The sequence below is a fragment of the Myotis daubentonii genome, chromosome 18 (assembly GCF_963259705.1).
Source record: "Myotis daubentonii chromosome 18, mMyoDau2.1, whole genome shotgun sequence".
In the NCBI taxonomy this organism is placed as follows: Eukaryota; Metazoa; Chordata; class Mammalia; order Chiroptera; family Vespertilionidae; genus Myotis; species Myotis daubentonii.
Genome location: NC_081857.1, coordinates 20,522,996 through 20,541,548, shown reverse-complemented (window position 1 = coordinate 20,541,548; position 18,553 = coordinate 20,522,996). Strand labels below are relative to the sequence as shown.

Genomic DNA, 18,553 nt, shown 5'->3' with positions numbered 1-18,553 from the left:
CTATACTGTATACTTTATGAATCAATAAAAAATTTACAATTTTTAGTTATAAACCTGTGTTTTCTATTAAAATTACTTATTGTGTGAATTTGGGGAATAAATATATATATAGTGTTTTTTTTGTTTTTTTTAAAGCCCTTGAAAATTAAAGACTGATTGGGACACTTTCTGCTTTTGTTTGGCCATACTGTTGCTGAAAACCAGTTCCCTGCTGCCCAGTGGGGTGGCTGTTCTGCCTCCTCCCAAGGGCCGCACATAGAACAAAGCCCTGTGATTGACACCACCTGCTGTACCTGTTGGTTCATCAATTTCTTACCTTAGTGACCATTTATATAGCTCAATGGTGTACTTTCTGTGTATCCTGGCTTTGAGTCCTGCTCATTCCCCAAGGGTTAGCGTTGTTGTTGTCAACTCTGACCTGATTCATCCTAGGCCAGGCGGGCAGGCACCTTCTGGAATTGCCCTCAGGTAGCCAGAAGGCCTGACTGGAACATGTTTCTGGGAAGTCTACACTCCAAGAACAGACCAACCTGGCCTGACACTGCCTAATAGGGCATTTTCGTGGGCATGGTGCCCACGGTGGCCAAGCTGCCAGCCAGGTGGGTGATCCTCAGCTAATTAGGTGACTATCCTTGGTCCTACCGCCTGGGCTGTGTGCTAATGAGTCTGGACTGACACTGGAGACCTCTAGCTGAGAATGGTCTTGTTCTGCAAAGGACTCTCATACTTCAGGTCTCAGAAGGACTTGTCTTTTGAGAAAGTCTTGTAGGACCACGTGGGCGGGCCCTCAGACCTTCCTCTTCTGAGTACCTGGTTGTTTTGGTATATTATTTGTGATGTCTTTCCATTCCCCCCGACTGGATGGTAGGCTACCTGAGGTCAGGGAGTTCCTCTAACAATATGCTCCCCACAGCATAGTATTTTGGGCAGAGCTGGTGTGTTTGAGGATTTGGGTTGTATCTTGTAGCCAGTTCTTGAGGAACTGGCTACAGCACATGGCATCCACTCATCCAGTGCTTTCTGCCAGCCATACCTTGTATTCCTAGACAGCAGGGCCTGTGGCAGGAGGCTGGGCAGTGGGGACAAGCCTTTCGACAGCCCTCAGAGTGAAGTGAACCCAGGAGTAGCTGAGGGGAGGGAGAAGCTGGGTCTTCAGCTTCCAAGCACCACACGGGAAGTTCACCTGTTAAAATGCCCATGTTATCCCTTCTCATTGCAAGCCGAAAGGAGAGAGTTGAGAACCCTCAGACCGCTTTTTCTGATTGGTGGCCCAGGCTGGGCCCTGGGGAAGGCTCCTGGTCCATGCCGCCTTCCCAAGGTCTGGCTCTATAAGCCCGGGGGGATCAGCTCAGCTCAGCTTGAGTTTCCTGTGGTGATAGGAATACTGCTCAGCGGATTTCAAGACCCCCACCAGAACGCAGAATTTTGAGGAGGTCCGAGTCAGGGGGCAAAGTGCAGGAGGCAGATGTGAATGGCAGTAGCTGTGTCTGGGCATCCAGAGGGAAGAGCTCATCTGGTGTAGCCCAAGGGCTGTAGGCTGAACAGATGCACATGGAGCCGAATGAGCTGATGCAGCACACATTCTCCGCACCAGACGTCTTTTCTCGACCTTTTTCCACCCGTAGCCAACCCGGGGCGTGATGAGGGTTATCAGCAGGGTGAGTGTTAGAGACAGCCAGAGCTCTGTTGCCAGCTGCTCTCAGTTCATATATTCTTCTAAATTCTTCCCGATTACGCCAGAGGCGGCTCCTTCTCAAACCCTACCCACTACACTAACTGTTGGGAACTTAGTCCAAGCTCCTCCTCTATCTTCTGCTCACTCGTTACAGGTGTCGGGTCCGAGGCCCTCTGCCTGGGGCTGGACCTCCTAGGACGCCGGGTCCTAGACGGAGAAGCCATGAGAAGTTGTGGGTGTATAAGAATGAGTCTTTATTGCAGAAGCCAGTGGCCATAAGCCATTAGACAGAACAGTTCTTTACAGCAAAGTCCATACAGGGAGCTGTACACTGGCTGATAAGTACATATCTTTCCTACATAGTAGCATTAATCTCTGTACCCACATCTGTTATCTGAGCAGTTCCAAGCTGCCTCTAGACCAGCCGTGGGCAAACTACAGCCCGCAGGCCAGATCCGGCCCGTTTGAAATGAATAAAACTATTGAAAAAAAAGACCATACCCTTTTATGTAATGATGTTTACTTTGAATTTATATTAGTTCACACAAACACTCCATCCATGCTTTTGTTCCGGCCCTCCGGTCCAGTTTAAGAACCCATTGTGGCCCTCGAGTCCAAAAGTTTGCCCACCCCTGCTCTAGACCTATAGCTTTGCATAGCAGTAGTACCTGAGCTCTCCCTTAGAGCTGTACAACCTTAGTAGCCTCTCCAGCCTCCTTGGCTCAGCAGATTCTCCTGCCTCCCCTGCCCAGCACCCTGGCTGGTTAATGTGGTAGCTATATCTGAGCTCTCTGTGAGCTCTTAGCAGTACCAGCGCTCAGCTCCGTCTCGGCTCTCTAGCCTCTTCCCTCCTAGCCCATTGGCTGGTTAACAACGTGTATTATACTCCTTAGACAAAGAAGGCTAGTTGCCAGCAATGACATTGATCATTTGGCTATAGAAGGGCACAATATACCGTGAGATCACTGTGGCCTTGCAGCTGTTTATGGTATCTTAGCTTTGAACATTTGATTAAGGTTCCCATGTTCAGAGTGGCCGTGGCCGTTCAGCATACTATCAACAAGGCCTCCACACTGAGTGGCCATGGCTGCCTGGCGACTCTGGTGTGGGTCCCACGATGAGCTAACCTGCTTTGTGACATGAAAAGAGCAACATGATTGCACGTTCCCTGGCACCTCCAGAGGAGCCAGCTACGGAGGGTATAGCATAACCCAAGAGTACAGGTTCAGGAATAGGAGCCTGCTTCTACTCCAGGCACCACCACTGGCTTTCTGTGTCACCATGGAGGAGGTAGGTGGAGGGAGGATTCTGCTGGGATCAGCTGTCCCCCAAGGAGCGTATGCCTCCCTCAGGGGATGCCGGAGGATCAGGTCAGCAACACCTGTCTTTACAGATGTGAGCTTTAATATTTAATTTTTTAAAGAACTAAGAATAACAACAGCCCATATAACCTGCTTCCCTGGTTTGATTTGTATGGCCCACTTTTTTCAAAGTTATTCCATCGGAGGGATTTCATTTATAAAGTTTCTTGCTGTGGAGGTCGTGTGCCCCGGTTATGAGCCACGTGTGTCAACATTGCGGAAATGAAATCCGTACCCCGTGGACCGGTGCAGGTGCAGACTGACTTGATTCTGGGCTGAGTGGAAATAGAGCTGCACACGTCAAATTCATTTCTAAAGGATCTGCTGTCCAGAGGGCGCTTGGTGGAAGTGAGGTTATTCCAGACAGTCTCTCTCCTCAAAGGATGTCCAGTCCAGCCAACAATTTGGTAACACTCCCAGGACTTGCGTAGACAATGTCAGTCTTTTGAGTGTGTAGGCTGTAGTGGTTGCTGTTAATTACTCTTTATGAGAGCTCTTGAGAGGCGGACTCAGGCAGACCTCGGAGATATTGTAGGTTCGGATCCAGACCGTAAGGATAAAGCGAGCATCGCAATAAATACTGGAAACTTTTTGCTGGCGGAGGGTCTTACCTTCCATTTGTAAAAAACAACACCTGGGAGTCTCAATAAATCAGACTATAATGAAACGAGGGGTGCCTGTCCTCTTAGATTGGAGTCCCTGGAAGTCAGTTCTGCGCTGGAGCCTTGCATGCAGGATGTGTATTGGGGTGGGCTTTCTATTTCTAGTTTCCGCTGTGGAAGTGAGGAAGCCAGAGGTGGGCAGAGGAAAGGCTGACCCACCCTAGCAGAGCAAGGTGCCCCCTCATAGGTTCAAGAGCAATTCCCAGTGAGGGGTGAGGCTGGGAGCTGCCAGAGGCACCTGTTCCCAGCAGCAGGGGATGGGAGTGTCTCCCTGCGAGGAGGACCTGGCTACAGCACATGGCATCCCCTCATCCGGTGCTTTCTGCCAGCCATACCTTGGCTGCTTATTTCTAAGCCAGACATTTTAGAGGTGAGGCCATTGAAGGGCAGGAAAGCTAAGTAACTTACCTAAGATTGCACAGCTAATACATGGTGGGCAGAGGGGTGGGGTGGGTGGTTAAGTCTCAGTCTACACTTTTCACTTAATCTTCACAGTGCTGCTCCCTGACAGGGGTTATCATTCCCATTATACAGATTGAGAAAGTGAGGCACGGAGAAGTGAAGTGACTTGTCCAAAATCACAGAACTAATAAGAGGCAAGGCCAGGGTTTTCCCGTTGGACTCTACTGTCTCCAGTGAGAGCCACCCAGTTCTGGCTGGAATAGGAGTCTCAGCCCTCTGCTGATTTGTGGACCACCACTTCCCACCCTGCTCCTGACCTTGAACAGAATCGTGTCCCTGGTTGTGGGTAAAGGTCTTCGAAGTCAGGCGATGTGGGTTCGAACCCTTGCTCTGTTTGACTAGTACTTGCATGCAGCTTAGCATCTGTGAGCTCGGTTTCCTCATCCATTAAATGGGGGCGATAATGACATCTTCATTGGCTCATTATGAGGACGAAAAGAAATCAGATAGGAGAAATCTCAGTGCATTCTCCCTCACTACACCCTCCCCTGCACCCCAAAAAGGTGTCCAAAGCTGCACAGGATTTTCTGAGGGCAGATCCCCTGGACATAGAGGTGGCTTATTGATCCCACATTCCCTCATTTGCTTTCTTCTCTCATGCAGAGAGAGAGAAAGCGAGATGAAGTCTTCCAGGCGGTTTGCTGAGAATTCCAACACTGGCCTGTTAGTCTAATCATAACACAGTTCTTCTTGGAAACAAACATAGCAACAGCAGTTATATCTTACTTTTAATGCCTAATTGGCTGTAAACTGGCTTTTACTAAGTTATTTCCATAGACTGTGTGGAGCATTGTGCGTTTTGCTTATCTCGGCGTCCTTCTGCAGCCCGCATCCTGCCTTTATTAGGGAAGAAGCCAATTACATGTGCTGGCCTTGTGGGTGCCCTGATGCTCCAGCCATCCCCGCACAGGCCTGAGACAATACTGTGAGCCGCCAGCTCCGCAGTATCCCTCCCCTCTCCCACCAGAGTCTCTGGCCTTGAATCTTCCTCTGAGTTCTGCTCTAATTCTCCGTCCCCGCTTGGTAGCCCCTTCTGGCTTCTGGAGTAATCAGTCCTTCCCTGGCTCTGAGCTTGATGGTGCTTTCTAACCCTGCAGCTCGGTGGGCTGTTCCCCTTTCCTCTTCTTTTCTTTTTTTAAAATATATTTTTATTGAGTTCAGAGAGGAAGGGAGAGGGAGAGATAGAAACATCAATGATGAGAGAGAATCATTGATCGGCTGCCTCCTGCATGCCCCTATGGGGATCGAGTCCACAACCCAGGCATGTGCCCTGGCCAGGAATCCAACAGTGACCTCCAGGCTCACAGGTTGGTTGATGCTCAACCACTGAACTATACCAGCCAGGCCCCCTTTCCTCTTAAGCCACTCATCCATCTCCCAGTAAGTCCTGCAGGGCCCGCGGAGCCGTCCCAGCACTATTGTGATCGGTGTGAGCTGGGTGCCGAGGAACTGCTGTGTGTCTGTAGGGCAGGGTGGGGAACCTCGGCCCGCGGGCCATATCAGGCCTGAGAAATCGCTTGGCCTGGCCCTGCCAAGGCATTAGGGTGAGTTAATTAAATGTTTGAACAAACATAGCAGGCTAATTTTTAAATTGGTGATTTTGTATGGCCCACGAATGATGTTATAAATATCCAGATGACCATTGGCAGAATAAAGGTCCCCACTGCCCGCCCCCCCTCACTGTAGAAACTAATAACTCCCATCTGCCCTGCTGCAGAAGCCGCCTTTCCAGGAGCCCAGCTTCTTCCTAAAACTTTCCCCTCACTGTGTTTTTCCAGCGCACTGAAGCTTAAATCCTTCTGCAGGGCCAGGCTCAGCGTGGGCGTGTCTGATGCCTGGTCATCTTGGGGAGGGGTGGGAGGAGGGCTGAACCTGTTGCTATGGCAGCACCCAGCTGAGATCCTGAACCCATTTCACTCCCAGGAGATTTCAGGGTGAATCAATCTCACCCACTCCCTTCTCCTCCCTCTCCATCTCTCCCCACATCCTTCTGTCATCCTTCCTCCTCCCCACTCAACCTCAGGCTTTCTCCTTCCTCAGATCTCTCTCTCTTTTCTGGATACAGCAGCACAGCAACTGCGGCTACCTATGGCGACTTCTTGTTTTTCCCTAGACCAGTAGTCCTCAGGTTTTAGCAGGCATCACCTGAAGGGCTTGTTAAAACACAGACTGCCGAGTGCCGACCTTCATCCCTAGGGTTCTGATCTGAAGGTCGACGTTGGGATCCAAGACCCTGTTTCCCAAATGGTGCTGATGTTGCAAAGCCAAGGGCTGCTCCTTAAGAACCACTGTTCTAGACAATGTTTGCCCAATCTGAACCAGTGATGGCTGAAGTATTCCTTTATGTTTTGATTCTACATGATCTGATTAGCTCATTTGTCCATTTATACGACAGTGTTTATTGAGCACCCGTTCAGAGCACGTGGCAGGTACTTGCTACTCAAAGAAACACAAAGCCCTGCCCTCCAAGAGATCACAAATTAGTACAGGGGACAGACCAGTAAATAATTACTGTGTGGTAGGCTGAGTATTACAGTGGCCTGAAAATAATAAAAGAAGTTTAGGAGTGAGCACAGTCTCCTAGCACTAGGCATGTGAAATATTTAGATAAGATGAATATAAATAATAATGAAGTATTCACACCCCCACCTTTTTAGGGTGAAGTAAGGGGAACTGAGCTTATTAACCTAATGAAATAATAGTAACACCTAATGTTCATGGAGCATTTCTTATATTTCAGTTACTGTACCAAGTACAGAGTATGTTGACTAAGAGCACGGGGGTCAGACTGCTGTCTGTAGTGCTTGCCCTGCCCCTTACTGTCTGTGCAAACCTCAGGCAGGTTCTTTAGTCGCTCTGGGCCTCTGTTCCCTCCGCAGAGAAAAATGCTGTAGTACTAGTAGCTGCTTCAAAGGATTCTTAAGCTTAAACATGCTAATGTAGGCAAAATGTATATGTGGATTGCTCCAAAAAATGTTGACTCTTACTATCGATAGGTTGTGACCTCGTGCTGAATATCAGAGAGTTGGCCTAGAAAAGTGTATACTCTACAAACTAAATAGAGTGTCAGGATTTAACCCAGAGAATGGTTTGGGGCTGGGGCTGAACGTGGGGATTAGGGACCTCAGGACAAGCCTGAAACACCCCTGGGGCACCAGTCAGAGGGAGCATCCCTTGCTGGGCAACCAGGGAGTGCGTTCATCCGGAAGGGGTGTCATTAAAGCTTTGAATGGCTGGGATTTTGACAATGCATGCATGATTATTATTATTATTATTATTATTATTATTATTATTTTGGAGAGGATGGGGGGATTTTCAGGACTGAGTCTTTTTTCAATTTCTTTATTGATTAAGGTATTAAATATGTGTCCTTATGTAACCAACCTTCTAACCAATATATCTGCCCCTCTCCCCCCTGCTTAAACCCTCCAGTGGTTGCCCTGCCAAGTCTCCTACCAAGGCCAACCCCAGCCTAAACTCTCAGCTCATCCCACAGCCTCTGCCTCTTAGTGAACCAACTCACCCGGCCACACCCCACTTGTAATTCCCCCCCTCCCCCCATCCACCCCCACTCAGGGGGGTGAGGGCATGAGTGAGGACTGGGTCTTAAAAGCATTCCTAGCTGAGAGAAGTCTCTACCCCACAGAGCTTACGAGGGTAGAACCTCAGGCCGGGACCTAGAGTTTCAAGCTTACCTTTGGCATTGAGAGAATCAGCGTCACCTTCCTTGAGAGGTACCTTTTCTCCCATCGCCTTTCTTCCCAAATGCCATCTGGCTGATGCAGTCAGCACTACCTGGGTGTTTCCTAGCAGTGCCCACCACGCAGAAAAGCAGTGCTTTCTGCTCCCCCCACCCGAAAGGACTGTCCTCTCCCCCTTAGATACCACCCCCTTTCCTGACAGATGTGGTTCTCTGTTTTTATTCCGAGACCAGGGAGTGCTCTCTTAGTCTTTGTCTGGGGTCCTACAGCATCCACCTTCGTGTTGAGTGTAGAGTCTGCCTGCCTGGGACCCAGCCTCACAGACAAAACTGTAGCTGGGTGCGGCGGCAGAATGTACCATCCTTTCCTGAGCTCATCAGAGATAAGAGAGATAGAGCCTCTCTTCTTCCGGAGAGGATGAGAGGATGAAGTCCTCTGTGGCAACATACACCTGGGAAGGGCTCACTACGTGATAATCGCTGATGGCCCCTCTTGCATCCACTAACTCTGCCCTCTTGGTGATGAAAACATCTCTAGACGTTTAATTAACTCCGAGAAATCCCCCTTCTCATCACCTTTTCCTTCTTGTCTCCCTTCTGCTTGCTTTAAATCAGAGACATGCATTGAACTTACTAACTTATTTATTCATTCAGCGACCACTTGGCGAGCACCTACAGAGAGCTAAGTTGGGTTCTGGGGAAGATGCATAGACAGATAACTTACTCCTTGTTCTTGAGGGGTGTCAAGGCTACACAAGCAAGCAGTGGTTCCGGCACAGAGCCGAGCGCTCTGGTAGCGTCCTGTACAGGTACATGAGAGTAACTGACTCTGGGAAGGTTTCCTAGCAAAGGGTTAATCAGGATCTGCAGAGAGGCTTTTCAGGTGGAAAGGTGGAGAAGGTATTCCCAGCAGTGGGGACAACATAGCAGAGGCACAGAGATATGAAAGAACGTGGCATAGGAGAGAATTACAAGTGGGGTGTGGCCAGGTGAGTTGGTTCACTGAGAGGCAGAGGCTGTGGGATGAGCTAGAGAGTTTAGGCTGGGCTTGGCCTTGGTAGGAGACTTGGCAGGGCAGCCATGGAGGGTTTAAGCAGGGGGTAGAGGGGCAGATATATTGGTTAGAAAGGACAACTTTCCCCTGCTCTGAAGACTGAAGCCGGCGGTGGGTGGAAATCACTTGTCCCACTTTACCAGGTTACTCTGGCAACGGAATGGCTGTTGCACTACTGGCCAGGGAACTTGCTGTGACAGTCTTTCAACCTTATCAGATATCCAGGGCAGAGGAGAAGCCACTGTGTGAAGGTATAGACATCAAAGTGTGGGAATAGTGTGACATCTGGAGAGTTACCGCATGAGGTTGGTCAGAAACTATTTCCTCCACCGGCTGTTGTAAATACAGTCAGTCCTCCATATCTGTGGGTTTTGTATCTGCAGAGTCAATAGACCTCGGATCAAAACTCTTTGAGGAAAAATAAATCCCAGGAAGTTCTAAAGAGCAAAACTTGAATTTGCTACCTGCCGAGCACCACACTGAATCCATGGGAATGGAGTTATGGGTAGGCATGCCCTGCGGTGGCCCATATGCGGGTATAGGTTATATGCAAACACTATGCCATTGTATAGAAGGGACTTGAGCATCGGAGGAACTTGGTATCCATAGGGGTCCTGGGACCAATCCCCCCTGGATACCAAGGGTTGACTGTACCTGCATTCATAGCTCTGTTTTCAAATATGTCCCAAGTTAAAACAACATTATTTCTATCCCCCCCACCCACCATACAAGGGGCGACACAAGGTAGTGTCTTGAGAAAGTCAAACGTGGTTTGGATTTGGGGTCTACTCTATCCTGATTGTGGGACTTTGGGCAAGTTTCCCTAGCTTTTCTGAGCCTGGATTTTATCGTTTAACACATAAACTTACAATTGCATCTCTCTCACACCTGGTTGTGAAGATTAGACTTCATGCTGGTTTGGTGGCCAGCCTAAGAAGTGCTTTAACAAGTGGAAGCCACGATCATTTTTCCTCCTCAGATACCCTGGAACCTTAGGATACAAGTCACAGGAAAATATTTAGATAAGGATGTTTTCAGCAGATTCTCTTAGTGCTTCCTGAAACAGGTGTAATCGGGTTTATGGTGGAGCTGCCATCCAACAGCTTATAGGCATCCTCTTGTCAGTCACCTGCCATCATTGGTCTCAGTACCTTCCACCCGAATACACAGCAAAGAAAGTGGTGCAAAGAATGATAAAACCTGAAAGGGATTCTTTCCATGGTGCCCAGAAGGGAGAAACAGTGATCACTATTTTATTATCTCTATTCTATTTCAACCTCATTATACTCCCAAACCGATGGGAATGCTCAGTCAGAATGAACATTGTGTACCTTAGGGGAAAGAGGAAGGACCCAGATATATTTCTAAGCAGAGTGAACAAGACAGGAGAAATCAAGTGATACAAGTGAAGAGGAGGGTTTAGGGAAGTGATCGAATCAGAATCTGAGCATCAGAGTCCTGAGAGAAGCAGTGAAGAATGTGGGTCTGAGTGGGAAGGCACCCCACATCTGTTGTCTGATGTAGGCACCTACCCAAGTGAGGAATTCCCTCCTCGGTGTCCCTGACAGATGGTCATCTGGCACAGTGATTCCCATTCTTTTTCATATCATGGCACACATAGAAAATAACATTTGTATAACACTAGGGTAAATGGACAGGACTGCTCACACATGGAGGTGAGCAGCCTGGGGACTCTGGTTGTGCCAGGCTCAGCCAGTGGCCGTCACGGGTGAGTGGAACGGTATCTCATACACACCTGGAGCCCAGCGTGCTTTGAGAAACTGATCCAGCAGGACCAGTAGAGAGCCTCCCCCACTGTACTTTCAGGCAGTCGGGTGATAAATAGGCATGTAGGACCAGGCATTTCATTATCACCATCAATACCGATGCAAATTTACTGGACATGCTTTCCAGAGATCTGTCTTGGATTCTGAAGATACAGAATCTTACATGCCATGGTTTCTTGCTTTCAAGCCATTCTAAGGAATAAGTGTGCTTCTTGTGGCCACAAAATAAATGAAGCTAACTGGCCTGGAGCTCCTCCAGGCATTAGTAGAGTGAACAGAAATAAAATATGCAATTCTGTCTTTGAGAAACATTCACCTCTAATGGGAAGGTAAGACCAATATGTGAGAGACAGAAGACCTATAAAGAAGGGGTATAAATAAGCATAAACAAAAACTCAAGTGCAGCACTTAACGTTCCGTTTTCTATTATGGGTATTTATACTCATAATTTTGTCGTCTTACGGATGCCAAGGCCCTTGAGGATTGCTTCCCTTTCTTATTCATCTTGTGTAGAATATACACTCAAAGTTTTGAATGAATGTGTATGCTACGGCGAGGTGAGTCTGAGTGCCAGGGAGTTCTGAGTGGAATGGAGTGCTGTGCTTAGGGGAAGCCTTATAGATTTGAGCATTGTTTTCCAGGAGGAGACAGCTCACGGTTTGGCAAAGGGAGGGGGATACACAGGAAAGAAGGAAGAGCTCATGGAGAGTGAACAAGTCCAGACAGACATTTAGGCCAGTATTCAGGTGGTGCTCCTCCTTGTCTTGCCTTACTTACCTCTGTTGACAGCAAATCTCTGTGGTCTCATCATTCACCCCCTTCCCTCTCCTTGGACTCTCTTCCTCTCTTGATTGGGCAATCTGAACCCTCCTCCTACTTCAAGTCCAGGTGGAGGTACAACCCAGGAAATGGCCCATGACCCTTCTAGCCTTCCTCCTTTCTTCCTTAAATCAGATGGCAGTGTTCACAGGTCTGAGCTCCATGCTCTGAACCTTTAGAAGAAGTGAGAGACTTCATTAAAAAGGTCTCCAACTTGAGGTAGCTTCCCAATGAGATCACGAGGCTAGACTAATTATATACAATTTAGTACTCAAACTAAGTGTGGAATAGTGGTGCAGAATAGAGGGCCTGTGCAGAGTGGCCTGGAGGCCAGGAGTCCTGCATGCTAGTTCTGTTTCTGAAGTCAACTAGTAGAGTACCTTTCCACAATTGCTTAGCTTTTCATCCTCAGTTCTTCATCTGTAAAATGAAGGTTTTGTGCAAGATACTGTGATTTCTTCTGGCTCTATAATCTGCAAGATGAGGAAGGTTAGAATAGTCATATTAGACTGAATGGAAAATAGTGACTGGTTCACTGGAAAGGGCAGGGACCAATGGAAAAGCAGTAGATGATGGTAACTAGGATTGGTCTGTGAGGACCATGGCATAGAGTGGAGAACCAGTTAGGGACTGGTTGAAGACTTGTTGCCCTAGCATCATAAGCAGTTTTTCTAGAATACAACAAACCCTACACAAAGCTCTCCTAGTGTAGAGGGTCTGTCAGCCTCATGTACCCTTTGTCCCTGGATCTCAAAGGAAGGGTCTCTCACCTGTAATTCTTTGCGCTCTTCTGGTGACTGACTTTCTTGAAAGAGGACAAGTCTCTCATCAGCAAGTCCTGTGAACGGGCGAAGGGCGTTTTAGCCAAGCATCAGAGGATGCATCCTCTTTAATTTCCTCTTTAAGTCATCTACTCTGGCCAACCTGCATTTGTGGTGGTGTCAGAGCACCACACTTGCCATTCCCCAAAGCAAGGCAGCCTCCCGGCCTGGATGGTTCGCTGTAGGTCAATTGTCCTGGCTTCCCAGTGGCCCCAGGAATTGCTGCCTCCTCAGCATCCTGGGCTGCAGTTGAAGGGCAGGAGGACTTGGTCTTTGATTTTTTTTTTCTAGCATTTTGTTTTGTTGCCTCTGACCATAAAAACAAATGAACAAAAAACAGTTACTGCAGAAACGTTGCAAAATACAGAAAAGTATAAAAAATTTTAATCACTTATTTCAATCCCCCCCGCCCCCCCCCCATGATTATCACTGTTAACATCTTTTACTATTTTGACTAAAAAAGGATTTTCCTCTTAAAATTCATACAAGATCCTGAACTATATAAACAAACTATTCTTTGGGGGAAATTCTTGAATCTTTTATTACCAAAAATGTTCAAACATACACAAATGTAGAGAGAACAGAATATTGAGTCTCTGTCACCCAAACCCAGCTTCAGCAGGTACAAGACCTTTAAAGGATCTCTCCTCTCCATGTTGGGCCAGAACTCAGAAAGGCAGGCAGCAGGATAAACATTCATAAAAGATGATCTTGGACGTATTCGGATTTAACCAAAGAGATCCTGAACACAGCAGGGCCCTGACTCCTGTGGGTTTTGAGGCACTGGCTTGTGTGGACACGGTCATGGCGGCCTTTCTGGTTCCATGTGGCTCTGCCTACCCTCTCTGTGTGATATTTGCTCTTGAGTCATCTTGCCAGGAGTGTGGATAGGTCTTCACTTACATCTATGCCCAGCACCAGTGGGATCACCGCCCACGACCAGGATGGGGCAGTGCTTGCCTCTCATTCTGAGCTGAGCTCCTGCCTTGGTCTCATTGGCATCAGCCTGCTGCCTGTGGCTGAGGGTGGAGAGCCGTCTTCCTCTGGCTCTCCTCTTTGTCAAACTGGTTCTGCTCCCTTTCCCCACTGCTAAGGAGGAGAATGGGATAATCGATGGTTAAATGTCTCACGGGAAGTTACTCCTGGAGTTGCTTTTGCATCTGGATGAAGACACTGGTGCATCCTCAGTGACAGTCACTGACATCCAGGGAATAGGCGGCTGCCGGCCATCAAGCCCGGGAACTTGGAACAAGCAGCTTTTCTGCAGAAGGTGTGGAGGCCCTGGTTCCTGATTACTTATCTCCCCGGGTGAAGCTTGTTTGTGTGGGGAGACTTGGCGGGTCTATTACACGCACTCAGGGATCTGAGACATGATGAAACGCTCTGCCTCAGGACTGGCAGGTTCAGCTCCTTGCCGGGTGGCAGCAGGTGGCTGAGTTCCACTCTATTTTCCCTCCACGGTTCCTTCGCCCTGTTTCTTGCTGGAGGGCTGGGAAGACAGCTCTCATTTTCTGGCTGCCACATCCTAGCGTCGGCTTTCCTGTTTGTTTTTGTTCTCCCCTAGAAGCTGGTAATAGTCTGGGGAGGATTGCTTTGAAGAGACCTGGGACTAAATGATAATAGGGAGAGTCCGGAGTTCTGAAGAAGTTAACTCATTGTGGTTCCAGGTTGTGGCCCCAAATCTGATCCTGGAACTAAACGATATAGGGAGAGTCCAGCGTTCTCAAGAAGGTGACCCAGGTCTGCTCCAGGTCACTTTCCTTGGTTGGGCCTCAGTTTCCTGTTCTACCAAGTGACAGGTTGTATAGTGTGTTCTCATAACCTTCCACGATCATGGCTATGGCTAGACTAGCTGGTGTGCTGGAAGCCAGGTTGGGCGTTCCCGGGCCTTTAATTGCCCCATGTTGTACGGTACCCTGTACGTTATGTCCCCTTCCTAACACGTGGGTGTGGTCAGAGGCGTTCACCTGGCTCCGCCCTTGGAAACACCATCCAACTGTGCGACGCAGGGGCTGGGTGTTGGCTGCTTCGAAGGTTGTTCAAAACCCTGATGAGACAGGGATGTCATGCCTTCAGTCAGGTTTATTATACATTGATTCAGGGGCAGAGATTCTCTGAAAACGATTTATTGAAAAATTAAGAAGGGACTGGTAAGGATACGAGGCGAAGTTTAGTTTCAGTGGTTGTAACCTCCAACCTGATCCCACTGGTAGCTCCGGAGTGTGGATTACACCCCAGAGGTTGTCCCACTCAGAGGCAAAGGGGCTGGGCCATTAGTAGCCCCGCATCGGTTAGTTATTGGGGACAGGTCCCCCCCACCCCCACCCCATAGGCTGGTATAAACTCACAGGTGAGGCAGAGACAGGCTTCTGATCATGTGCAGGTGAGCCCTTAGCAGCTCTCACACATAACTGCTAGGGGATGGGCGCACCTACTGGTAAAGGGGACCTGAGCGGGTACAGCCCAGAATCTGCCACAGCAGGTGAGTGCTGGACAGGGAAGGTGCAGGAGGGAGGAGGGAAAGGGCTATTCTGAATGGGAGTCCTGAGCAAAGAGGGAACGTGGATGACTCGGTGTACGCAGGGAGATAGATGTACAGGCGAGATTTCCTGATCAGGGTGACCTAAGTCAGGACGCTGTCCCATTTGCTGAGGGTAGATGGTACCTAGGAAGGGGCTTGAGGGCAGCCCTGGGCATATGGTTCAGTAGAACATCCACATGGGTCTGGTGGGGTTCATTCCAGAAGCCCTCCCCTCCTTTTTGTTCTTTTATGTCCCCCACCTCTTGACACTTCTTACACTTAACCTTTCCCTCCACTTTCACCTCCATATGAGCCTGTTCTCTCCATTTCTGGCCTCTGCTGTCTCAGTGAAGGTAGTTTCTTGGAGTCTCATGTGATTCCTTTCTCCAAAAGTTTCACAAATCCTTTCCTGAGCACCCGGGTGTGATCAGACACAGCTGCACATCAGCACACTCACCAGTTCAGTTATGCAAATACTTGTGTGCTCATCTCCTTAATGTGGATCCGTCCGCTATACTGTTTTACACCGGCCATGACCTTCATTTATCTCTAACGCCTGGAAAAGTGTCTGCCACACACTGGGTGGTCCACAGATTTGTTGAGCACAAAGCGGCATTCCGCTCTGAGCCACGGACTCCACGTCCCTTGGGTGGGGAAGGAGCTGTCGCACTGGGTGCTGGAATGATGTGGGGGCCACAGGGAAGCAAGTGCCCAGGTGTGTTGCCCTTAGGGAAGGTGTCCGGCAGTTGAATCTATCTTCAGCCTCTGTGCCTCCCCCGCCTCCCTTGCCCTCTCTGAGTTTTCTCTCTGGGGTGGTTGGCAGAGGCCTTGCACAGTTGCGTTTGCTGAGATGGATGGCCTGGCCTCATGGCAGCCATCCCTGGACCTGAGTTGGTTGGGAAACCCAGAGATCTCTCTTTTGAGGTGGAGCCCAGAGGCCAGTTTCTGCCCCCACCCCTCCCAGCCCCAGGACACTGGAGATTCTGGAGATGCTTTCGGTTGTCACAACAGGGGGTGGGCGAGCGACTGGCTCCTACCTGGTAGAGGCCAGGGATGCTGCTAATGCACCCACAGGACAGACCCCACAACGAAGAGTTCTCCAGCCCAGGCTGAGCAACCTGCTGTCACTCAGTCCAGGGCTTGCCAGCAGGTGCTGCCTTCAGTCTGGGGAGCAGGTGTACCCCAGAAACCCTTCATTTTTTTTTTAAAAGGGACCCTGGAGTCAGTATCCTAATTTCAGTCCCAACTTAGCCTCAGGCCAAAGCTGCTCTGAGAGGCGAGTTCACGTTTTCCGTTCTCCGCAGAGCCCTGTGGGACCTTCCTAGAGCCCTGTCTCCATGGGCGGAGCCCAGCCCTGCCCATGCAGCCTCAGGCCGGAGAACCAGGGACCCCTTCCTGTTGCTGTCGCCATCCCTCAGTTCCTCTTCCACCCTGCTCCCCCACCTTCCTCCAGCTTCCCCAGCCCCCCTGAGATTAATGTGATAATTGCCGTGTGCACCTGTGTACGCAGGGAGTGGGTGTGCTCACCACCCCCAACCAGGCAGCTTCCCAGAGGAGCGCATTCCCTCTGTGTCAGGACTGGACCCCGTTGAGCACTCCTGTGCAGGTGGGCTGCCACCCACAACTGCCTTCTGTCTCACCACCCCGTCGTGTGCACGTGTGCACGTGTGTCAGTCAGGGACTTGGCAGGTGAGAAGGCGGGAAACAGCCGGCCTGCCAGTCTAGGGGTGCGCTGGGCTAGGTGGGAGGGGACACAGCATCTTAGATGAAGAGGACGTTGCTCACAAAGCATAGCACGTAGCCTGCCTCTGTGATGCCTGGCACTCAGCAGGGGCCCCGTGATGGCGGGAAGGAGGAGGCTGGCCCTCTGTGTAGCTTTCTTTGCAGGGAGGGGCCTGGTTTACGCTTCGGCGCTCCACAGTAGAGATCTGGGAAAGGTTCTCTGCGAGACACTCTGGGGCCAGAGTCCTGCGGGATGCGTTTGGAAAGCTGTGGGTCTCCTTCCCCAGGATCTTGCTCAGTCAGAGACCTGAGCACGGCTGCCCCCCGTTTCTGAAGGAAGAGTGAGTCCTGAGGGAAAGTAAAGTGTGATGATCCTGCACACCAGCCACGTGTCAGAGTCACAGAGGCAGAGGGCGGCGGCAGGGGGCACCGCGGAGCAGGAAGGAGAGGGAGAAATGCTCCCACCCTCTTTGGGGTACAGACATACAGGCCCCAGAGAGAACAGGCACAGCTGTCAGCGTTTTCTGCTTGGTGGCCCTGACTCGACCTCGCGTGGTCCCGGGGCACTTGCTGCCTTGGGAATTGTGGGTTTCGTCTTCTTGTTGAATCTCAGAAGACACTTTAGTAGTCATCTCTCCTACACTGGACAACTTTATGGTTGTTTTAATAATGATGAATCAGAAGGAGATTGAAGCTCTAATTAGCATCAGAAAGAACCTTGCCTGTTTGGAGGAGGGAAGTGTGAAGTCCTCTGCCTGCCCCCTCCTGCTGAGGCATGTGACTTGGAGCACAGGGGCTGGGTGTGTCATTGATCCATTGACAGGCAAGGTGATGTGAGGGTGAGGCCACCTGGGGAGGAAGGATGGGAGGGAGAGGAGAAAGGTGTTCAGAGGGGGTGGCAAGTCTGTTAGAAAGGTTTGTGAGTAATCTCTGGGCTGTCGAGCTGTTTTCTCCAGAAGAACCTTTTAAGCTGTCAGTCATCTCTAACACCCTCCCCGGTGTCATGCTGCTGGCTGGTGCTGGGCTCCCCCCAGATTTCCTTTTTCTCCCCAACTCCCCCTCCTCCTCTCTTGTTCATGCAACAGGCCCCAGTGCCATAGTGGATGACTTTTTTCCTTTTTTAAGCAATTCAGACAGAGCTGCACAGATGGAGAGAGGGGGATATCAGAATGATTTTTTGGGGGTATATTTCAAACATGAGAATCATCTTATTCAAATCATGGTTGTTTATTGATTAATTGAGCAACTATATGTGCCAAACACTTTGTTAGGTGCCAGGTACAGAAATGAGCAGACAGTTAAGGCTGTTGCCTTAGTATATGTTATAGCAAAACCAAAACATTCTCACAAAACACTGAATAAAAACTCACTGTTCATCATTGGTATTTTCTAGAAGAATTAGGAAGCAGGTTCCAGACTCTGGGGCAGTGAGGGGAGTCCTTTTATCCCTGCATTTCACAGGCTCTACTTCCTGATAGGTTTATGGATTTTCCTTGAGAAAGGGGGTTTTATAATCCAGGAAGTATATAAAATGATGGAATAAACTAAGTCAATGCTCCTTTTCTTTTGTGTGGGTCTTCTCACAGGCTGGGAATATAATTTGCTGTGTTTCCCAAGTTTCTTTGGTTATAGAAGCCCGTTTTTCACAGAACACATGAATAGCCTACCGACTTGAGGCAACAACCACACAATTTGGGGAACACTCTGCAGCAAGCATGTCAAACTCAAAGGCTAACACGGGCCAAATAAACAAGGTATGCGGCCCACGGGCTGCAAGTTTGACATGCTTGCTCTACAGCATCTCCGGCAAATAGTCACCCAACTGAAATTGCTTTAGCTCTCTTCACACTGTAGCTCATTCACTCCTGGGCCCAAAGACACCTTAAAGGTCACAATGTCATCGTCGCCATCGCTGACACCAACTAATGTTTATTGGCAACTGAACTCTGATCTGGGTGCTGGGAGCAGA

The 18,553-nt window shown here is 49.4% G+C and overlaps 1 protein-coding gene and 1 long non-coding RNA gene across 2 annotated transcripts in view; one reads left to right on the top strand and one right to left on the bottom strand.

The window, feature by feature from the left end:
- CACNA1E (calcium voltage-gated channel subunit alpha1 E) overlaps positions 1–18,553 on the top strand; it is a 387,287-nt gene that overhangs the window by 239,902 nt on the left and 128,832 nt on the right. The window lies entirely within an intron of this gene.
- LOC132220592 (uncharacterized) lies at positions 12,302–13,265 on the bottom strand. The gene is made up of 3 exons (XR_009449818.1): positions 13,182–13,265; positions 12,445–12,650; positions 12,302–12,358 (listed from the first exon to the last, which is right to left on the bottom strand). It is a non-coding gene; the product is annotated as an uncharacterized LOC132220592 (long non-coding RNA).